General features: G+C 46.1%; 1 protein-coding gene and 1 long non-coding RNA gene across 2 annotated transcripts in view; one reads left to right on the top strand and one right to left on the bottom strand.

Annotated features, from left to right (window-relative positions):
* Nucleotides 1-21,866, top strand: part of LOC119172481 (uncharacterized) — a 647,431-nt gene that overhangs the window by 400,074 nt on the left and 225,491 nt on the right. The window lies entirely within an intron of this gene.
* LOC142814761 (uncharacterized) lies at nucleotides 13,416-20,293 on the bottom strand. The gene is made up of 2 exons (XR_012895083.1): nucleotides 19,640-20,293; nucleotides 13,416-15,036 (listed from the first exon to the last, which is right to left on the bottom strand). It is a non-coding gene; the product is annotated as an uncharacterized LOC142814761 (long non-coding RNA).

The following is a 21,866-nucleotide window of genomic DNA, read 5'->3' as shown; positions in this document are numbered from 1 at the left end:
TGCACTGCGACAATATAGTACACGTGATCCTGGCCTCTAACTTCGCTTTTCATGAGGACACGTCGTCTGCAGTTGTAATAGGCTGTGGATATTCGCAGAAGAACCTATCTTTAGAACCTCTTGAATCATCAAGATTTAGAGTTGTGGTTGTGTCGCAGCTGTCAAGCATGAGGTTCCCGTCACTAAATAACGCTGTGAAGGCTGTTGTGATCCCTTTAGGACACAATCAGTCCGTTGTTCTTCCTTTAATACATATTTATTGTTCACCCATCCGGCTTCGTTAGTGTCTGGCTTGAACACAGGTTTGGATTCAGAGAGCTAATATAGTGACATTCTCGGTTTGCATGTTTTACTGCAAAAGTTGTTATGATATCACCAGAACTGCCAAGTTCGCCAGTGAAGTTGATCACCACCGACACTGTCTGCAACTGTTTTTGTGTGCAGTGAGAAATAAATATCCAGAATTGAGCAGCAATTAAAGTCAGGTCCTCTGAATGGCAGTCGAATATTCTGCCTCAAAGTGAAGTTGTTGTTTATTGCTCCTTCAAAGGATGACACAGCACATGTGGCATGTCGAAAAAGTTAACGAATATTACGCAGGAGTTTACCGTGTGAGCTCCATAACAAGTAAGTGGTTTAAAGCTGCCACCTCGGTACAAAGTGATCAGCCTCAGCATCATAAAAGAGCACATGATGTCTAACAGATGTGTAGTAGATACATCAATTCTCTACAAAACAGTAATAATAACTCAGTGGGTGCTTCGCTACTCTATTAATTAATGATTGATATATATTGCTTACGTCGTTACTGTAGTTTCAGTAGTTTTTCTCAGTAAGTTCATAATGTGCTCTAGCAGGACTGTTCCTTCAACTTTTGCTTTAGCAGTTCTTCATCTTGCACGTAAGCCTTACACTTTTTGATAATGCCGTTTTTATTTCTTTAAACAATACTGTATTGTGCTACGTTTCTTACTATCTGTAGCATTTTGAATAGTAACTTTCTGCAATAAAAATACATGTTTGAAAATGTACTCTATCAATGTACTTTATATGAGTCTTGTTAGTTCGTGCACCTAAACCACACTTAGCACGATGCAGTAACCTTCATTGACAAAAGTTATCTTATGTAAAAACATGTGAAACACTAATCAAGCTTCCTTGCACCTTCACTTTCTTTCACGTGGTATTATTTTACATGCACGTGTTGACTGCTGCTTAGTCTCTTAAAAAAAGCATATGCCAGAACTCTGTCATGACATGCACCTATACTACAAGTGATTTGTGGGCTTTAACGTCCCAGAACCACCATTTGGTTATGAGAGACGCCATTGTGGAGGGCTCCTGAAATTTCGATCACTTGGGGTTCTTTAGCGTGCACCCAAAGCTGAGCACACGGGCCTATAGCATTTTCGCGTCCATCAAAAATGCTGCCGCCGTTACCGCGATTTGATCCCGTAACTGGCGGCTCAGCAGCCGAGTACCTTAGCCACTAGATCACCACGGCGGGGCTACCTCTATTTCAAATTGGGTGTATGGTAAATGGTATTGAAATCTTTATATGCTTTTCAATATAAATTTTAGACATGAGCACGCCCAATGCTTTAGTTGGTTACAGGTGCAAATCTCAATTATTTGACTGTGCTATTAGCATGCAATGCCTAAATATTTCAGTGGCTGGCGCTAACTACCAAAGTTCGCGCAAGTATGCATCATAAAGAAGTGAAAAATTATTTTCAGGAAAAGTTCAGCCTATTTCAAAAAGCATCCTAATGTATGCACATATACGGAAAAGTCTGGACATCATTATCATCTGTGTGCAGTGGAGCAGCCAGGGGGTAGCACACAAAGCCTGTACTTCCTCCTCCTCCCATCTCTCCCACCCGAAAAAAATGTTTTTTGCCAAGGTGATAGTGCACCAGCCATCTCAACCACATTTACCGGCCCCCACTCCAGATCAAGGAGGTGCCCCTTACCCCCCCCCCCCGGAAAAAAGTCTGGATTGGACTGTCTCTCTGTATAAAAAATTGTCATTTGGTCATGACGCGGACGAAGGCAGCAGACTCGATTTTCAGGTAAAACTATTTATTCAGCCGAACTTGTGATCAATAAATTGAAGGTCAGATTACAGCAACACACGGGCGCTGACAGCGGCGAACTGAGCGTCGCCTCTTCATCGACTAACGTTGAAGCGCGTTGGCATTTACACACGTGCCGTCGAATATTCTAGAGTTGTTGCTAGCAGCCACAAACCATATAGAATAATCTCTAATGTTTGGGAAGTAGACGTAATCTTAACAAAACGGTTTACTACAGACTCGAAGTTCCTCGAACACTGTAGGCGCGGTTTGCGCTGAAGATAGTGTAAGGTGCTATAACAAGCTTGAGAATAGAATGTGGCATTGCCGTCCTAAAAAAGATCCTCCTGACGCTTCAACAAATGAATAACGTACAATAATAAAGTTAGGAAATGATAAGTACAAGCAATAGATATAGCAACAACAACAAAAATACAGTCCTAAGGTTCACGCGTGAAATCACTTGAGGCACACGGCATGGACCACTTCGGGTCATGCACGGCGCCGTTGAGAGTTGGCAATGACGTCGCTAAAACCTCGTAGTCGAGTTGGCCGAGACTTTTAACAATCTTATACGTTCCGAATTACCGTAGCACCCACACCCAAACGTGTTCCCTGGGCTTGTATTCCACGAAGCGTCGTCAAAGATTGTGATGGCGGCTGTTTTCGCCTGCTGATTCTTCGTGGGCAAGTGCGTGAGTTGACGAGCTTCTTCCACGCACTGAAGGTAGGCAGTGACGTCGAGGTTTTCTTCATCAGCGACGCTTGGCAGCACGGCATCCAGCGTCGTTATCGGGTTCCTTCTGTAGACCAACTTGTATGGCGACATCTGTGCCGTCTCCTGCACCGCCGTGCTGTATGCGAAGGTCACGTAGGAAAGGATGGCGCCTTACAAGTTGTGTTTGACGTCGACGTACATCGCTAGTATGTCGGCGATGATCTTGTTCAGCCATTTGATGAGGCCGTTGGTATGCACGTGGTACGCTGTCGTCTAGCGGTTGCTTGTCTGGCAGTATGCGAGATACCCTGAGTAAGGAACGCCATAAACGCCGTACATCTTTGTTGGTGATAAGGGCCTCCAGCGCGCCGTGACGTAGGATGGTGTTCTCAATGAAGAGTGTTGCTACCTCAGATGCAATAACTTTAGGCAGGGCCCTTGTCTGAGGTTAACGTTTGAAGTAGTCGGTAGCGACGATGATTCATTTGTTTTTTGAAGTGGAGGTTGGAAACAGCCCTCATAGGTCCATGCCTATAAGCTGGAATGATTGGCATGATGGCTCGATGGGCTGCAATAGTCCAGCTGGCTGAGTCGGTAGGGTCTTTAGTCGCTGGTAATCTCGGTGAGTCTTCACATAATGAGCAATGTCAGCAGCAATGCGAGACTTATAATAATTTTTCTGCAGTGTGGCGAGCGTGCGGGAAACACCCAGGTGTCCCGCCATGGGGTCATCGCACATGGTCTTGAGTACTTCTGGTCACAGTGTGAAACACAAGACGAGAAGGTACTTGGCATGACGTGCTGAGTTCTTTTATTAGAGAACGCCGTTTCGCAAGCAAAATAGTGTCAGTGCTCACTTGAATACTTTCGGGAGAACGGCAGCACTACCCTCGACGTATTTCGTAAGGCCTTAGAGTTCCGGATGCCCATCGTCATTCAGCGTTATCGCTGGCGCTTACGGCTTCCAAGAAGTAGCCTCATCCTGGTCGTCCTGTGGTGGTGCGTTGACGGGGCCATGAGAAGCAGTCGGCGTCGAAGTGCTATTTTTCGAACTTGTAAACTATGCAAAAGTCGATGTTATGTTTTGCCGCTCATAAGTTGATCGTGCGGATGGGACAGCACCAGAAGCTACGTTATTCAAAGCTTCTTTGTCGACTCTCTCTCGGTATGCCCGTGTAACTATACACCACTTATCCTCTGGAATACAAACTACGTCCGTCTCCTCCGCTGCCCGGGACAAACACACAATGTGAAACGAACCCGCTCTGCCAACCGGCTTGGAATGTTTGTGGTTTAGAGACAAGTCGCCCCTGCCGGGGGCAAACACACAATGGGATTAAGCGACCCCGTCCTGCCTCCACTGCCGGGCGCGAGCTCAGTGGGAGTAGGCGACACGCTCTGTTCTGGTGATCGGCTCAAATTCGCAGCGATGCACGACCCGAGCACAAGGTAAGCGGAGAACGTCAAAGGCCGCTTGCTACCTGTGGGGGCAATCACGTTCCGCGTGCAATCATACAATTTCTGGCTTTGGAGGTTCGTCTCGGCTCGCTGGGTGTGGGAAAGGGCATGAATGTACCGGGTCTACAATGCCGATATCTCCCGAGCGTTAGAATTCCTGAGCGCGTGGGAGGTGGAGAGAGAGAGACATGATGGGAAAGAGTACCAAAACGCCTGTTTAAACTGTAGAAGCGCTGCTGTCGAGAGTAAGGTCAGCCCAGTAGGGAGTGACTTAATCTTAGTGGAAACAGATTGGATGAGAGAATGTTGAGGCGGACCAGCAGTGGCCCCCTCCCCTTTTTCTTTGTTACCGCAAGATGCTTAAGACTGGAGGGAATCCGTTTCTCTTCAGTCGAGGCTGCAATCACTTAACTAATAGATCAGTACGACTCCGTACGATGTAACTTTTGTCTGGGCCGTAACCACTTGGTGGTCGAACAGTGAGACTAACTACGTTGTATGTAGTAACAGTGTTCTAGGCTCTAACTTAAGAAAAGTTAAGTAGAAGACTAAGACGCTGTTGATGTCTGTGTTATCATGAGTGTGCTTCGGCAAGATGTACATATGACTGTAAATATTTCGCTGTAATATACCTTCAAGTTTTCATTACCTCAAACCTACCTCCTGCTTCATCGACGCCGGTCATCTCCTTGACGGGACTTCAATCCATATGAAGGAGATCAACGAACGAGAAGGATAGCTTAACTGGCGCAGTCGATAGGGATCGGCGAGCTCTGCAGCACCATACACTGGACCAGCGCTGAGAGGACCGAAGGGCAAGGCATCCAACAGCCACCAGCGGCAAAGTCGAGACGCTCCCACAGCAGCCAACTCCGGCACCGTGGAGGAGATCCGGGAACGACAGTGCATACAGCAAAGGGTGAGCAGGATTTCTTGCGTTCTTCTCTAGTTGGCATGGCAGTTTATCTGTAGAGCACATGGTGAGAACACGCGGGGGTGCTAAAACAATGGAGTCTAATGAAGATGAGGGTACGAGAGCGGCAGATGTGAATCGGAGTCGAGAACCATCCAATGACGGTATTCAAAATTCTGATCAGTCAAATGAGGCGACAGTGCTTACTCAGAGGCAAGAATAGATGCAGCAGGCATCTCAGGTTTTGCCGAAATTAAGCGAAGCGAAAACGCTCGAGCTTGAAATTCAAAAACTCAATGTTCAGATTCAGTACTAAAATTTATTGCAGGCTAGAATGAACGCGGAACGTCTCAATGGCACGTTGTTCAACTCTGGGTCGGAGACGGGTGATCAGAGGCGCCGGGGTTTCGATTCTGTTCAGCAATGTGCAAAAGTGCTAAAAGGGTTCCGCCTGCCGAGGGACGCGGATGTCCCATTATGGTTTGAGGAAGTAGAAAAACTTTTTGCTACTTACCAGGTACCACACGAGAGCCGCGTGCATTTGGTTATGCCAGCGCTAACTGAGCGAGTCCGTTACCTACTGCGTAACCTCAACCCTGAAGAGAGTGCAGATTATGAGTCAGTTAAAGCAGCAGTGCTGACGGAACTGAAGCTTTCTCCGGCAGAGTACCTGCAGAGGTTTGAAAGAGCAGTAAAGCGTAAGGAAGAGACGTGGGCGCAGTTCGCGTCTCGCGTGAAAACTTATTTCTCGTACTACCTCCAAGTGAGAGAAGCCGACACGGTAGAAGTGATGGCAGAACTCATGGTTGCTGACCGCATAAAATCGGGCCTTAGTACGGAGGGTCTTGAGTATGTGAGATTAAGGGAAGGCGAAGGATGGCTTAGGCCAACTGAGATCGCGAAAGTGCTCCAAACTTTCGAGCAAGCGAAAGGGAAAGGGCGTGCTTCAAAGCAACCAACTTTAAAAATGGGGCAGAAGCCGGCGACACGAGTTGAGAAAGGGGCTCTGAAATGCCACTTATGTCACGGCTCAGGCCATTTCGCTAAAGAGTGCCCGAAGGCTAGTGATAAGCAGAACACCCCCAAGAAGGCTACCGAGCCAAAGCGGAAGGTTCAAAAGGTAACGTTATCCCACGAGACGGATACTGAAATACCTACTGGAGTACTTAGCGCAAAGGTGAAATCTCTGAAACACGAGGGTGAAGGCACAGATAAACTGCAGTTAATTCCTGTATCATGCGCAGGCATATCCGCAGATGCGATTTCGGATACGGGGAGTGAGATAAGCGTCATCCGGGAGAGTCTGCTTCCGCGAAGTGTTGTAGAGCCGTCTGGCACGGTAATATTGGTGTCCGCTTTCGCTAAAACTATCGAGGCAAGGCTAGCTACGTTACCGGTCAAATTAAATAGCCTGCGAGAGGTTACGGAGCCTCAGAACGTCGACCTACTCTGCGCGTTAACTGATGAGCTTGTCGAGGGCACAGATTGTTTGTTGACCAAGGACGATTGGAAACTTTTGTTGAAGGCCAGCAGCCCTCTGGCATCCTGTCGAGTGCCGGCCGAGCCTGCTCACGAGGCGGAACAAGCAGTAGAGAAACAAAAGGTAGTTGCCTGCAATCTCACCTTGGAGGAGAAAGATGATTCCGGGGAAGAGGCGCAAACTGATGAAGAAAGAGAGGCGTCATTAGGACAAAGAGTAGAGTTCCGCAATGTGCAGTTGGGCGACACTACGCTAAAGAAATGTTGGGAAGACGCGCGTAGGGGGAAATCCGGCATGTTCATTTCAGACGGACTATTATACCACTGCGACTCAATAGCAGGCACTCGAGTGAGTCAGCTAGTTGTCCCCAAAGATAAGCGCACTTAGCACACGAATCACTATGCGGGGGGCACCTAGGGTCAAAGAAAACAAGAGCTCGCATTAGGTATAATTTTTTTTGGCCGGGTATGGCGAAGGAGATATTAGAGCATTGTCGTTCGTGCCATTAATGTCAAATTCGTTCAGACAAGCGTCGCATGGATAAAGTGCCTATAACTCCGCTCACTAGACCCGAGCACCCTTTCCAAGTTGTCAATGTAGATGTGATCGGACTTTAGACACACCGTCAGCGAGAGGGCATAAGTACGCACTGTGCTTAGTGGATCTTTGCACGAGGTGGCCAGAGGTGATCCCACTGCGCTCTTCGACAGCTAAGGCGACTTGTGATGCACTGATTGAGATATTCAGTCGCACAGGCGTTCCGGAGATGATCTGCTTCGATCAGGGCACTAATTTCAAATCGCAGCTCACGCAAACGATGCTGGAGAAATTAGATTGCATGCCAAGATTTTCAACCCCAGAACACCCAGAGAGTAATGGAGTTGTAGAAAGGTGGAACCGAGTACTCAAAAACATGTTGTATCATGTCATTCAAAAAGACTCCAAGAATTGGGACAAATTGATCCCAATGGTTTTATGGGCTTATCGGGAAGTTCCCCATGAGGTAACCGGAGTAGCTCCGTTTCGTCTATTGTACGGAAGGAATCCCACGGGACCGCTTCTAATACTGCAGAAGACTTGGACGGGAGAAATGCCGGTGCCCGCAACATTGAGAGAAAACCCCGCTAAGTATTTACAACAACTTAAGGAGCAGCTCGAGACGGCCGCTAATATAGCTGAGCTAACTAGGGCAACTCATCAGGAGAGTTACGCCAGTGCTTATAATCGCTGCAGCAGGCTCAAAGCTTTTAACGTTGGCGACGAAGTTGTGGTTTTCGACAATGATCGGAGTGGTAAAATGTCACCTAAATGGCTAGGCCCATTCACAGTGGTTGGACGTGAGCGCGAACATTCTAACCGCGTAGAAACATCTGAAAGAAAGGTGAAAAGTGTCCACGCCAACAACATTCGACCTTACTATGCAAGAGTCAGTCATATTGGGGTCGTCTTCGATGAGGACCATGATTTTGGGGAGGTGGAATATGCCCCACAGCCAACCACTGTGAAGCGGGAAGAGCTAGTGGTAACGAGCGAGAAGGTTGCTCACCTTGATGCTGATGCGCAGGCGGAAATACAGGCGCTGTTCCAAAGACATTGCACCCTCTTTGACGGCACTCCGGGTATAGCAAAGGTAGATGAACATAAAATAGAAATAGAACCGGGTCACCAGCCAAAAAAGGCGTTTCCGTATCGGGTGCCGGAACTATTAAAGAAAGAAGTCAGCCGGCAAGTTGACGAACTTTTGACTTGGAAGTTGATCTACCCCACGGAGAGTGAGTTTGCACACCCGGTAGTATGCGTAGGAAAAAAAGATGAAACTATCCGCATGTGTGTGGACTACAGAGCGTTAAATGCCGTCACCAAAGCGGATGCGTTCCCGATGATGAATCCTCAGGAATTGATTTTCCGAGTAGGCAGAGCGCAGTTCATTACGGTAGTGGACCTTAGGCGCGGGTACTGGCAGGTACCGATGGAAGAAAAGAGTCAGAAATCCACAGCATTTGTAACGCATGAAGGTCAATACGCATGGAAAGTGATGCCTTTCGGGCTGAAAAATTCCGCGGCAACCTTCCAAAGAATGGTGAACAAACTCTTGTCGCAACATCAAGTGTATGCCACGGCATACCTAGATGATATTGCTATTTTTTCTAGCACTTGGGAGGAGCACTTAAGGCATCTAGACATTATTCTTAAGGTCTTAGAGAAGGTGGGACTGAAAGCCAGCCCGAAGAAGTGTCAGATTGCGCAATCCCACATACATTACCTGGGGCATATTGTCGGTTCAGGGACACACGCACCAGACCCAGAAAAGATAGCAGCAGTTAAGAACTTGGTACCACCGCGCACCAAGAAGGAACTACGCAGCCTGTTAGGACTTTGCGGCTACTATCGAGAGTACGTCCGGGGATATGCAGAGGTGACGAGCCCGCTCACGCTGTTAACAAAGAAAGCGGTACCTAATAACATACCCTGGCCGGAGGAAGCTCAGGCGACATTTGAGACTCTAAAACGATCTTTGTGCGAGGCCGTGGCGCTAAACACCCCTGAGCCATCTCAGCCCTACTGGCTTTTCACAGACGCATCAGCTACGGCGGCGGGAGCATGTTTGGCACAAATGTCAGCCGAGGAAGAAGAAAAGCCTATCGCCTTCGCAAGCCACCGCTTCTCACCGACCCAGATGCGTTGGTCGACAATTAAGAGGGAAGCGTTCGCAATAATATGTGCCTTAAAGAAGTTTGACTACTGGCTTTTCGGTGCCATAGTAAACGTCGTTTCCGACCACAATCCGCTGTCGTACCTTACAACTTCGACTCCGCACGGGGCTAAATTAACAAGATGGGCGCTGGCTTTACAGCGATATCATGTGTCGGTACAACATCGGAAGGGAGTATGTAACGGTAATGCAGATGCGTTATCTAGGCTTCAGAATAGTTCATGGAAGCCATCAGAATAACAGTGCCATGCCAACTGGGGGGGACGTGAATGTTCCTGCCCACGTGCGGCCGTATATTGTGGACTGTGTGATTGACAATTCAAGAAACAGACACTAGTGATCTCACTGCTTGAAGCAGCAATGCTGTACTTGATTGTTTAGCATGTATTTGTTTTCGTTTAGTGTATTCTTTTGTAGTGTTGACTCGCAATTGTGTTTGATGCTTGTGTACAACTGTTGTGTGGTTAGAAAATCCAGTGACTTAATCGCGGAAGTGCTTTATCGTATCACTGAGCCTAAGACAGCCCAGTATACTCTTTAGGGGGGACGTGTTATGTTTTGCCGCTCATAAGTTGATCGCGCGGATGGGACAGCACCAGAAGCTACGTTATTCAAAGCTTCTTATATAGTCAAGAGTTCGACGGAATGCCGTCTGGTCAGGTAAAGGCATTGTTGAAAAACCAGGTCACTGACCAATGTCAAATAAAAACAAAGACGTTTCGGGATCCGTACGGGTCCCTTGTTCACAATGGGATGACGGCTGAGCAACAGGTTCTTATGTAACGTTGAGCGCATGACGCAAAGTCTTTTGACGCAAAGTTATTTGACATTGGTCAGTGACCTGTTTTTTCAACAATCAAAGCTTCTTTCTCGGATCTCTCTCGGCAAGGTCGCAAATTGCTTCCTTTGAGCATGGGACGACAGCGCGGGAAGCTACGTTATACAAAGCTTCTTTCTCGACTCTCTCTCGGTATGCCCGTGTAACTATACACCACTTATCCTCTGGAATGCAAACTACGTCCGTCTCCTCCGCTGCCCGGGACAAACACACAATGTGAAACGAACCCGCTCTGCCAACCGGCTTGGAATGTTTGTCGTTTAGAGACAAGTCGCCCTTGCCGGGAGCAAACGCACAATGGGATTAAGCGACCCCGTCCTGCCTCCACTGCCGGGCACGAGCTCAGTGGGAGTAGGCGACACGCTCTGTTCTGGTGATCGGCTCAAATTCGCAGTGATGCACGACCCGAGCACAAGGTAAGCGGAGAACGTCAAAGGCCGCTTGCTACCTGCGGGGGCAATCACGTTCCGCGCGCAATCATTCAATTTCCGGCTTTGGAGGTTCATCTCGGCTCGCTGGGTGTGGGAAAGGGCATGAATGTACCGGGTCTACAATGACGATATCTCCCGAGCGTTAGAATTCCTGAGCGCGTGGGAGGGGGAGAGAGAGAGACATGATGGGAAAGAGTACCAAAACGCCTGTTTAAACTGTAGAAGCGCTGCTGTCGAGAGTAAGGTCAGCCCAGTAGGGAGTGACTTAATCTTAGTGGAAACAGATTAGATGAGAGAATGTTGAGGTGGACCAGCAGTGGCTCCCTCCCCTTTTTCTTTGTTACCGCAAGATGCTTAAGACTGGAGGGAATCCGTTTCTCTTCAGTCGAGGCTGCAATCACTTAACTGATAGATCAGTACGACTCCGTACGATGCAACTTTTGTCTGGGCCGTAACCACTTGGTGGTCCAACAGTGAGACTAAGTACGTTGTATGTAGTAACAGTGTTCTAGGCTCTAACTTAAGAAAAGTTAAGTAGAAGAGTAAGACGCTGTTGATGTCTGTGTTATCATGAGTGTGCTTCGGCAAGATGTACATATGACTGTAAATATTTCGCTGTAATATACCTTCAAGTTTTCATTACCTCCAACCTGCCTTCTGCTTCATCGACGCCGATCATCTCCTTGACGGGACTTCAATCCATATCAAGGAGATCAACGAATGAGAAGGAAAACTTAACTGTCGATTTCTTGCAGTCTCAGGCTCCATCTATTGAGACAACCCGAACGGGTTTTCATGTTTTCCACCCTATACAAGGCTTACAACTTTCAAAGATTTACCGTAGAGGTAGAGGCGAAACTTTTATGCAGCCAGATGATGACAAGGCACTATTTTTGTTGTAGATTAGTCGGCCTCTGCCTTTGATAGTGAGCGGCTAGCATAGCTGATGAACCTTTCCTGTTCGTCAGTCTTTTGCACAAGAACGAAGCGAAATCCAACACTGCTAGTGTCTGTATATATTTCTGTTTTGGCAAATTCATTGAAATTCGCAAGTAACGTAGGCATTGAACGGATCATTTTGGTTCTTGAAGTGCTTCCTCCTGCAACGCTTCTCTTTTGAATTCAACGTCGGACCTAGTAAAGTTAGTGGGTAGCTCGGCCATCCGGGCGAAGTTTTCCGGGAACTGGAGTAATATTGCTAGTAATATTAACCGCCCTTATTAGGTTCAGAGTGCGAGAAGTCAATGGACGGCCTTCTTGTAGGTGGGGAGCGGGAAAGCAGCGAAGGCGGTTGTCTTATGCGGGTTGGGGCGTACTCCGGACTTGCTTACCACGTGGCCTAAAAACAGAGTTCCTCGTGCACGAAGCGGCCCTTCTTTGGCTCGAGGGTGAGTAAAGAGGTCTTGATCGCTTGAAGTGAGGCTTCAAGGAGCCGGAGGTGTTCATCGTAGTTTGAGGAGAGCACGACGCCGTCCAAGTAGTCAAGGCAAGTCTACGACTTCAAGCCAGCCTGTCCAGTATCTATAACACGTTGGAAAGTCATGGTGGCCGAGCGATGACCAAATAACATCTCCTGGAATTCGTAGAGACCATCTGGTGCTATAAAGGCGGCCTTCTTGTGGTCCCTCCCGTCAACATTCAATTTGACGATAGCCAGACTTGAGGTCCATTGACAAAGAATACCTCACGTTGTGGAGTTGGTCGAAAGTGTCATCGATCCATCGGAGGAGATGCGCATCCTTCTTTGTGATTTTTTTTGCGGGCGACGATAGTCAACACAGAAGTATAGGGTGCCATTCTTCTTCACAAACACAACAGGTGATTCTCACAGACTCTTGGAAGGTTGCATGATGTCGTCGCGCAGCATTTCTTCGACTTGCTTCCTTATTGCCTCCAGCTGTCACGTCGAAACCTTGCACGAGCACTGACGAAGTGGTCTGGTACTCTTCTCTGTTATGTTGGGATGTTTTTCTACTGATGTCTGCCGAAGTGTCGCTAATAATGAAAAGCAGTCTTCGTACTGCCGAATCAGGATTTTCAGTCGTACTTGCTTATGCTTCAGTGGTAACAGAATTACGTCAAAATTTTTTTGAAGACCCACTTCTGTCAAAGTGGGTTCAGTAGACTCGGCGAGGGTGACAGCCATTGATGGCTTCTACAATTCCTTCAAAATAGCCAACCATCGTGATTTGGTAAAGTGCTTGTTGTTGTTGCTGAAGGTCGTGAGCATCACTGTTGCTTTCGCCCCTCTCACCTCGGCTATTCATCTTGCGATGCAAATCGCATGGTTCAATTGTAGGTGCTAGTCGCTTTCAACGACACCTTGCAGGTATGCTGATTTCTGAGATCCGACGGAAATGTTGATACTGGGGCGAGGGGGAGTGGTGATTTGATCTTCCAGTACATTTATGGCCTGCCTAACACGTGGCATGTGTGGTGGTAGGGCTTGTTCTGTTGACTTGGATCTTAGATCCATAACTGCACCATGAAGGCATAAAAAGTTCATGCCAAGGACTTCATCTCTTGAGTACCACTGTAGTACTACAAAGCCTGTGGTGTAAATCCGGTTGTTAACGCAGTCTCTCGCTGCACAGATGCCCTCTAGCGTTACTAGGTTGCCCTTAGCTGTCCGTATTTCGGAGTCTTCCCAGGCGTGCTTGACATTGTTCTAATTCGTGGCGAACGCTCGACTGATAGCGGAATAGTCGGCTCCGGTGTCTACGAGAGCTTTCACACTGTGTTCATTGATAATAACGTCGAAGTCACTAGTTCGTCGTCTCACATTGCAGTTAGGTCGTGCTGTCAGGTCACGGCTGCGTCGGCTTCTTCCACTGTTTCTACGCTACGTTTTCAGATGGTCTTGGGTACGTAAGGTTTTGGCGACAGGGCTTTGCCTGCTTCGCGTCCTGTTCGGAAAGTTTCATCGTGGTATCTTTGTGGTATCGTCTTGGTATCGTCGTATTATCATCGTGGGAGGATCATTGGCAGTTCATCGCACATTGACCACACCTCCATTGGTTGGTGCCCTTTGTTTCCTAGATATGACCCAGGAGACGGGCCCTAAGCTGAGCCAGAGTACTGCCAGTAGTGCCAGTGGGCCTCTGATATGTGGCGTCGGGGCGACGGTGAACGGAAGAACTTCATGGTGTACATTGCGCTTCTGCGAGGTAGTCAGCAGTGTCACATGGCCGTTCCCCTGGCTGCGGGCGTGGTGCGTCAATGGCGAAGCCACGCGGTTCTATCTGTCGTTACTGGCAGCGGCAGTACGTGTGACCGACTTCACCGCACTGGTTGCATAGTTGGTGGTGGCCCACGGCACGCCAAACGTCGGTCTTTCTCGGAGTGTATTGCTGGCTTGCAGGTGGGTGGTATGGCGTCTGTGGCGCAGTCTGGCGTTGAAACTGTGGAGGGGCAGCGCCTTGGCGTGGCCTCAGGTGAAGGTGGAGGCGAACTGCGGCGGAGTAACTGGTATCCTTCGGATGATGCTGCCATGACTCGGGAATTTTCAACGCTTGCTAAACTTCTTGACTAACAACGTCAGTGATCGAGTCAACTCTTGAGTGTGATTCCAGAGACATATCACGCAGCTTTTCACACACGGCATCCGGATGGTTTCGCGCAGGTCGTCGGTGCTGAAGTCTTCAATTTCGGCGTATTTCACTTTTGAGGAGCGGTGGTGATAATGCCTTGTGCTCATCTCAAGCGCCTTTTGTATTGTTGTGGTCTCCGTGAGGAATTTGTCGTTATTCTTGGGGGGTTGCGAACAAGTTCCGTAAAGATCCGCTTGACACCGCTTATGAGCAACAGCCGATTCTTGTCCTAAGCCATGTTAAAGTCAGTGTGACGGAGAAATCGGGTCATTTGTTTTGTGTAAATGCCGACGTTTACGTTTGGTAGCTGTACATGGCTCTGCAAGAAGGTTTTAGTTTTTTCCTTCTGGACGACGCTTGTGAAGGTGTCCAGAAAGACGGTACGAAAATATCCCACGTCTGCAGTGTAGCTCCTTGGTTCTCGAACCTTGGCCGAGCTAAACTTGCAGGGTGAAATAAACGTGCCGCAGCATGTCATTCTCGGGCCGAGTGATGAAAAGGCCCTTTTAAGCCAGCTTTCCTGGTCTTCGAATGGAAAACCACGGTAGGTTGGCGGCTTATCGGGCTGCCAGAGCAGGGTCAGTGCAGGTGGCACAAGCGCCAAAATCGCTGCCGTGATCGACGTTAAACTCTTGGTCATCTGTGCTGTGTCAGGTAGAAATCCCACACTCTGGTGGCTGACTGTCTTGCCTACGGCTAATTCACTGCTCGTGGCTGGCGTCGGTGTCTCCTATGTGACGGGGGCAGTGCTCAAGGCTCGACGGGGGTGTCCGGTACATTGAAGAAGCAGCACCTTCACCAGATGCCATGGGGTCGTGACCTGGATAAAACAGGAAACTCGATGTTCTGATTAAACTTTTTATTCAGCCGAACTTGTGTCTAGGAAACTGAAGGTCAAGTTACAGCAAAACAGGCGCACTGATAGCGGCGAACTGAGCGTCAGCCAGTGAATAACTGACATGCGCTGAAGTGCGTCGGCACTCAAACACATGCCGTCGAATATTCTGCGTTAACGCTAGCAGCCACCTAACTTTGAGAATAACCTTTAGTGCTCGCAAAGTGGGCGTAATCTTAGCAAAGCGATCAACTACAACCTCAAAGATTCTTGAGCACCAAAGGCGAGGCTCACGCTGAATATAGTGTAACGGGGTGATAACAAAATTGACAAAACACAATAACAATATCTTTCCATGGCTTCTTGATGCGTACACATATGTTAGTTAGAGTGCTCGCAAATATTTCAATAATGTCAGCTTTTCAATACTTCAGCAGAGATGTTCCCCCAACATATGCTGAGTATCGACCAATAACACCGGATATTCAGACAATTTCGGACCTCTACACCAATGAGAATAAGCTTGCCGAAAACACCACACCGCGCATTGATCAGCTTAACCCGCACAAGCACTTCTCTCTGGAAGAGGGAGAGGTAGCTTAGACATTGCCTTCTTTTTATTCTGCATGAACAATATTTTATTTATTTATTTATTTATACAATACTGCACACCCTATTTGGGTCCAAGCAGGAGGGCAAATACATGAATTTAAATATATACATACACACACATATATAAATATATGTATATGTATATATCCATGAACAGCAAGCACAAAAAAATGAAAGGAGAAAGTCACAACTAAACAAGATGTACACTGAAGAAATACGAAAAACATAATCAATGAAAACAATGTCAGAAAGAGATAACAGAAGTGAGAACACATCGCATGCGCATAAACATTTGCCTATACCGCCGCAAGACACTTGAAATACAAAAAAAGAATTGAAATACAAAAAGGAGCACTAAAAATAAGAAATGACAATTAATCAAATTAATGGCGAACATCAAGTAGATATATGTTCAATGGAGTCTATGCTTATTAGTTGTGATAAATGCAGATTATTCCAATCGTTTATAGTGCGCGGAAAGAAAGAATATTTGAAAAGGTTAGTTCTGGTCTTATATGGTCTTAAAGAAAATTCGTGACGATGCCGTGTTCGACGTGTTGCAAGTGGTGTCACATACGCGTGTGGGTTTAGAGAGAAAGAGTTGTTTTTCAGTTAGTAGAGAAATTTTAGCCTGTGTATTTTCCTTTGAAGCTGAAATGTCTGGATATTATGTTGTTTCATTAGGCTAGTGTGAGAGTCAGTTATTCTATATTTAGAAAAAATGAACCTAACTGCTCTGCGTTGAATCATCTCTAGAGCGTTTATGTTAGTTTTTGTGTAGGGATCCCATACGATGCTTGCATATTCTAGTTTCGGGCGAATGAGTGAAGTGTAGGCTAGGATTTTAGTATAATGAGGAGTGTGCTTTAGTTCGTGCCTGAGGATACACAGTTTTTTGAAGGAAGAGTTACATATGTTGGAAATGTCGTTATTCCAACTTAGGTCACTGGTTATCGTGATTCCAAGATACTTGTATTGGTTTACTTTGGTGAGCGGTGTAGATCCTAGGTTATAAGCAAACGACATCATATTGATTTTTTTTGTTATAGACATGTAGACTGTTTTTTTTTGTTCAATTCCATACCCCAGTGCCCGCACCACGACAAGATGTTTTGAAGGTTAGAATTAAGCATTATTGATCATTAAGAGAAGAAACTTCGTTGAACAATATACAATCGTCTGCAAGTAGCCTAATTTGAATAGGGGGAAAAATTTTGTTAACGATGTCATTTATATATATTAGAAATAGTAAAGGTCCCAAACCACTACCCTTGGGTACTCCAGACGTTACTGAAAGTTCATTAGAAGAGTAATTACCGATTGATACAAACTGTTTGCGATTATACAGATAAGCTGCTACCCAGTTAACTATGTATGCGGGAAGGTTAATTGACTGCAGTTTTTCAATAAGTTTACTTAGAGGAACAAGGTCAAACGCTTTCTTAAAGTCCAGAAATATCACGTAGATTTGGCTCGACTTGTCTAGTGTACTAGCAAAGTAGTGAATAATTCTCGTTAATTGTGTTACAGTCGATAACCCTTTGCGAAAACCATGCGGATAAGGAGAAAGTATATTGTTATCATTTAGAAACTTTGTTTTTTTTAGCTATTATATGTTCAACTAATTTGCAGCACGTGGACGTTAATGAAATGGGTCGATAATTGGCTACTTGTGCTGCGTCGCCCTTTTTCGAAATGGGAACGACACGCGCAGTTAGCCAATCTGCAGGAAGAATAGCTGACGACAACGAGGAACGAAAAATGATTACCAAAAAGGGGGCTAACGCTTCAGCATATCTGTGCAGAAAGGCATTCGGTATGTTGTCTGGCCCTGGAGATGATTTAATTTTAAGTTTCAGTAACATTGATACCACACCTGGTTGTGATACTATATCAGTGTTCGAGTCACATGGCAAGCGATTAGGGTTTACAATGGTATTAGAACTAGAAAATACACTTTGAAAATAATGATTAAAGTGCTCTGCGATACATTACTTATCGACAACGACGAGGCCTTCATGAACGATTTGGTCAATTGAGTTTGTTTCCCCGCTTATAAAAGACCAAACTTTTTGAGGCGCCGTGCGAATGAAGTTTGGCAACGTGTGCTGGAAAAACCAGCGCTTAGCTAGCTGTACTTCAAGGTTTAATTTATCTTGCATTTGGTGAATAATCACACGGGAGGCCCGCCGTCGCCTTAGGCGCTTTACTTTCCTTTTGAGGTGCAAGATTTCTCTCGTTATTCAAGGAGTAGTTTTCGATGCTTTTTTAGTTTTGTTGGGAATAAAGTTGCTAAGACAGTAAGCAATAATTTGTTTCAACTCATCCCAAAGTACAGCAGTATTGTTGCTTTGAAAATTTTCCAAGGCATAGTTCCAGATAATCGAAGACACCTTCATCTCTCGCACAAGAGAAATCTTTAACCGTTATCGTTTTACATTTGCTGGTGGTAGGTACCTTCAAAGAAAAAGAACAGTATACTAGGTTGTGATCAGAAATTCCGGGATTAACCGATACAGAAAAGTTTTCTAATGAACGACTAATAACCACAAGGTCTAGTATGGATGCTGACATACCACAGGTGCGCGTTGGCTGTTTAACTATCTGATCCATATTGTGAGATAGGATGATGTCATGCAAATATTGTAAATGTGAATTATTCGCGGTGCGAAAAAATCCTTTTTCCCAATCGACATCTGGCAGATTAAAATCACTTATAAGAAGAACCTTATCGTTTGCGAAAGACGCCATGTGTGTAAAAAGATCGCGAAAGAATTCGGGGGGAGAGTCAGGTGCTCGATAAGCGGCAAGAAGTAAGAATGATTTATCCCAGCAAGAAAACTTTAGTGACATGGTTTCTAAGTTATCAGCCTGTCGTAATGGGGTAGCGGCTATAGTGTTTTTAACAAAACAGCCCCCCGCTCCCCCCCCTAGTACTTCTGTCACGGCGATACGCCCTGTACGACGGAGGAAACACAACTGCATCTTCAATATTATCATGCAGCCAAGTCTCCGTTATGACAACCACATGAGGGTTGTAACTTAAAATAGTAGCCTCGAGGCTTTCCGATTTATTAACAACACTGCGGGCATTATTGTTTAAAACTCGAAGTTCTTTAAATTCAGGGGAGGCCTGCACGGAGGAAAGTGAAGTATTTCTGGTACTGTCTTGACGACCGTCGATTTTGATCCTCAAGTTGTTGCTTTCATCCCATGTGAAAAGTTCATTGTTAATGCGCAGCTTATCGTTATGCAGGCTACCTTTCTTGCCTTGCTCTCTATCAGTTCTAGCGCTATCCCACAGCAGTTTACGTTTCCTTAGCGTATTGCGCGAATAATTGTTCTGAACTGATATTCGAGTACCCTTTAGTTTATGAGCATTTTTTAAGATATGCTGTTTTTCAGCGACATCCTGGAAGTAAATAATGACTGGTCGTCTACTACCCGCTTTACCGAGGCGATGAATGCGGCCGACAGATTTACAATAAACCGAAAGCCTCTTGGAGAAAACTTCTTCAAGAACCTTATTCTTAAGAATAGCTTCAGTTTCACCCATTTCCTCAGGGATCCCAAAGACTACTAAATTGGATATCCTACTCCTATCCTTGAGATCAGTCACCTTCGCCTCTAGCAATTTTACAGTACGTTCAAGGTCATCCACTCATGAGGCTCGTCTTTCCAATTCGACGAATCTGGCTCCCCAATCAGCTATAACTTTTTCAACGTTATTCTGTTGTTCTCTGAGTGCAGTTACATCCGCTGTCAACTTTTTCTGGCCAGACAGCAGCTCCCTCAAGATTGACTCGACAGAAGCACCACCACTGTTAGGGGGGCCGGGATTTGACTCAATGTCACCGCACAACAGCAACAAACATACACAGTATACATCATAAGCAATAAAAGCACAGCATTGGGGGCACGGCAAGACCAAAAGACCGCGACAATCACTCCTAATCGTGCTATAGCAGTTACTAACCTGCACGAGGTAGCAAAACGGTTTGAGCCACATGTTCTTTGATGGTCCACCGTGCCCACAAAAGGCGTAGGTCTGGAGCTGGTGTCTTTTTAACTGGTGCGTCGACGTCACCTGAAACATAAGTGGTGCCACGAGTGGCGCGTCCCAAAACAGCGAAGGTGAGGCGTCGAACCAGCGGTGACGCGACATCAGTGACGTAGTTGGAGACCAAGTGCACGTGGCGAAGTCAGGCAGATATGCCTGGTCGATTGCTTTAGTCTTCGGTAGTTGCAGAAACGTTGATCCGGGCAGACCATGAACGAGAACCTGCACGAGGTAGCAAAACGGTTTGAGCCACACGTTCTTCGATGGTCCGCCGTGCCCACAAAAGGATATTTCTTTACTCCTGCCATTGTTGTCATGGCTGATGGCACAGATGGCACAGGAATAAACAAGCAACATTTGATTTCTTTAAGGAACTATTTGCTTACGCACATGCTGACAATTCTTTCGGGGCCGCGACTGCACCGGAAAGTTCCGTGGGATTAGGTGTTGCTCCGTAGGGTCTAACAGTTCCTCGCTAAGTTTGCACAAGGCGTCCTTGTCTTGCAGATAACCTCTCCACAGACTAATAGTTGGTTGCAGCGACAAAATGGAGCATTTACTCCCACTTCATTCCATTGCGGCTTGGAGTGTACCCAGGGCAGAATGGATCAAAACAAACTGGTGTTAAGGACATCACAATCGCAATCGAGAAGAAATGGTCATGGGCAGGGACATGTCACGGAGGCAAGAAAATCGCTGGTCATTAAGGATCACAGACTGGATCGCAAGAGAAGGCAAGTGGCTGAAGGGGAAACAGAAATTTAGGATGTGATTAGGAAGTTTGCGGGTATATGCAGGAGCAAGCACTGGACTGAGCTAACTGGTAGAACAGTGGAGAAGCCCCTTTCCTGCAGTGCGTGTAAACAGGCTAATGATGATGATCTACCTAGGAATGTAGGACGGTCGACAACGCACTCGGGTAATTTGAAGGCGTGAATGCTAAGAAAAACTGACATCGGAATCGCTGACCCAACGAATATAAAAAGTAATGTCACGGCAGGGCTGGGCAGAGATATTTGAAAGGTTATTCCAGAATAAATAATGAATTACACGGCTTGAAAGCCTAAAATACGGTCATTGATAAACATTTGTACTTGACGTAACGGGATATTTCAAAGATGCTTTTGCAATACAGATACAGATATACTCCGGAATACGGATCCAGCAGTACAGTTACTGAAATATTTTTTTTCTATGTCGGCGATAGTCACAGTCTGTACAGGTTTTTGCCATGTGCAGCATAATATTTACAATGCGCAGCGCATTGAAGCTTGCAAATAAATATAATAATTATTTTATCACTCTGCTCTGAGTGCCATTAAGGCAATTACAAAACAGGCTTACACTGCACATAATTGGTAATAACCACATGGTTACAGATATCAGTTGCAATAAAAACAAAGCTGCGTGAGAGCAAGTGTCATACGCATTGTACACCGAAGTCGGCATACTTCGCGGCAACAGTATTTGCTTCGCTAGTAGTATCATATTTCAAGCGAAGTGCTGGAACCATAAACGAATGAACTGAGAAAAGGGATGCTTTCATTCACAGTGGTCAGCATGTGTCTCTGACTAAAAAAAGAAAATAGCGCTCCTGAATTTCTTGCTGCCGCTGTAATGGCAGCGCTTACTATAACGACCTTCTACTTATAGACCCTGTAGTTCAGGCTAGTTAGTTCCCATTTTCGCCTAAATGGCCTGGCGCGAAGCAGAAGGGGAACACATAAACACTGAAGATGAGCGCTTACTTCCAGTTGAAGGTTTAGTGTTTTTAGGAATATAAAAAAGTAGAAAGAATAAGAAGAAACTGGGAATGCGAAAGGAAACGCAAAGTGGCCTCCTTTCAATCGCAGTGTGGCCACGCTGGGTTTCAGATATGCTTTGGAGAAATAAGTATCGTTGATAGCATACGTTACCACACAATAAATTCGCTGGGTGGTATGTGAGTTCTGCAATGAGCTCCGGTTTTTCAAATTGGTGCCGCGAAAAAATAAAAACAAAAAACGAGAAAAAAAGCACTGCTTGTTCACTTGGCATGCGGAAACACATTTTAAAAATTACGCTGTAGGTTGATCCACATTGTACAGTGTACAATTCTCCTCACAATGGAAATGTCAATGCCGAAATTCAAAATGGCAGTATA

The sequence above is a fragment of the Rhipicephalus microplus genome, chromosome 4 (genome assembly GCF_043290135.1).
Source record: "Rhipicephalus microplus isolate Deutch F79 chromosome 4, USDA_Rmic, whole genome shotgun sequence".
Lineage (NCBI taxonomy): Eukaryota > Metazoa > Arthropoda > Arachnida > Ixodida > Ixodidae > Rhipicephalus > Rhipicephalus microplus.
The sequence above is the reverse complement of the archived record's forward strand: the minus strand, read 5'-3'. Positions and strand labels throughout refer to the sequence as shown.